Source organism: Cavia porcellus, unplaced genomic scaffold, assembly GCF_034190915.1.
Source record: "Cavia porcellus strain 051 isolate PalLab524CR breed Dunkin Hartley unplaced genomic scaffold, mCavPor4.1 scaffold_1, whole genome shotgun sequence".
Taxonomy (NCBI): domain Eukaryota; kingdom Metazoa; phylum Chordata; class Mammalia; order Rodentia; family Caviidae; genus Cavia; species Cavia porcellus.
Window position 1 is genome coordinate 109,722,748 of NW_026947484.1, and position 1,450 is coordinate 109,724,197.

A 1,450-nucleotide genomic window follows, 5' to 3' on the forward strand; every position below is an offset into this window, starting at 1 on the left:
CACGTGCCCAGGTGTCACCACCCCTGCCTGTGAAAGCAGCTGCAAACTCAGCCTGTGCATCACCAGCAGTGCGCAAGATAAAATATCTCCTTTGTGGGACTCCTCACCCACAGCCCACAGGCACCTCAGGCTCAACCTTCTCTCCTTCTCTTGCCTCAGGTGCAGCCAGTGAGTATCCAGGAGGGAGTGGGACTCAGTTTCAGGTGGTGGCGGGAATATTACAGTCACAGCAGAGGAGAGGGAAATGAAGAGATCTGGAACAGAGACCCAGAGGGAGAGGGCAAGGAGGGATTGATAGGGCGAGTAATCCTGGAGCTGAGCTCAGGAGGGAGCCCTGTGGGACAGGACAAGCACTTTGTGACCTTCAGAGGGTACAGGAATTCAGAAATGTCCCGCATCCTCTTTCTCTTAAAGCTGCCCCATATTTCCCCAGAACACTTTTCCCAAACAGTCGCATTCTCTAGGTGCTTGGGGAAATATGAAAACTTGGGTGTCTAGTTCAACTGACACTGATTTATCCTGGGTGTAGAGCAACATGGGGGACACCTGGCATGACTAAGCCCTGCCGCCCACATCATCTTCCTCACACTCATGCAGCTCTGTCCTAGGAACTTAGAGGTGAGGCCTACTGGCTGTAAGTTTCTCTCTGAGATTTTTCCTTGCTCTCTCCAGGTTCCCTGACCGCACTGAGATGTCCTGCCAGAAGAACCAGCAGCAGTGCCAGCCCCCTCCCAAGTGTCCCTCCCCCAAATGGCCCAAGAAGAGCCCAGCACAGTGTCTGCCTGCTGCCTCCTCCTGCTCTGCTCCCTGCTCTGGGGCTGCGGTGGCCTCAGCTCCAGCTCTGAGGGAGGCTGCTGCCTGAGCCACCACAGGCGCCGCAGGTCCCACAGGTGCAGGCTGCGGAGTTCAGACTCCTGTGATGGTGACAGTGGTCGGTAGTCTGGGTGCTCTGGCTGTGGCCACAGCTCTGGGGGATGCTGCTGATCTAGATCTGATGTTCAGATGAGAGATTTCTGAGCAAAGAAAAGTCTGCAATGACCAAGCTGGCAATCCTCTCCCAGGGGTCTGAGGCTCTCCTTATAATACTGAGCAGCTTATGCATTCATGGGGAAGAGCATTCTTTCTTCCCTTTACCCTGTGTTTTCTAAATCTTCTCACTTTTCCAGGCAATGATAACACCTTTGTCTCACCTTGCTGACAAATAAAACTGTTTTCAAAGCTACCTCTTCTCCCGTGACTCATTTGAGCCCAAGACTGAACAGCAGGTTCCATTTTTCCCAGTTTTTGTAGGTCTAGCATTCCCAGTACTAGGAATAGTCCTGCCTTGGGAATGAAATATTACAACTTTGGAGTACCCATCATGTAAAAGGCCCCCGGAGTACTTAGGACACAAGGTAAGAAGAAGACTAAGCATTGTGTGCTTGTTGAAAAGACTCTTAGAAAAACAACT

General features: G+C 51.9%; 1 pseudogene; it reads left to right on the forward strand.

Annotated features, from left to right (window-relative positions):
• The first annotated feature begins 691 nt into the window (after positions 1-691).
• Positions 692-984, forward strand: LOC101789264 (late cornified envelope protein 3B-like; annotated as a pseudogene).
• The last annotated feature ends 466 nt before the right edge of the window (positions 985-1,450 follow it).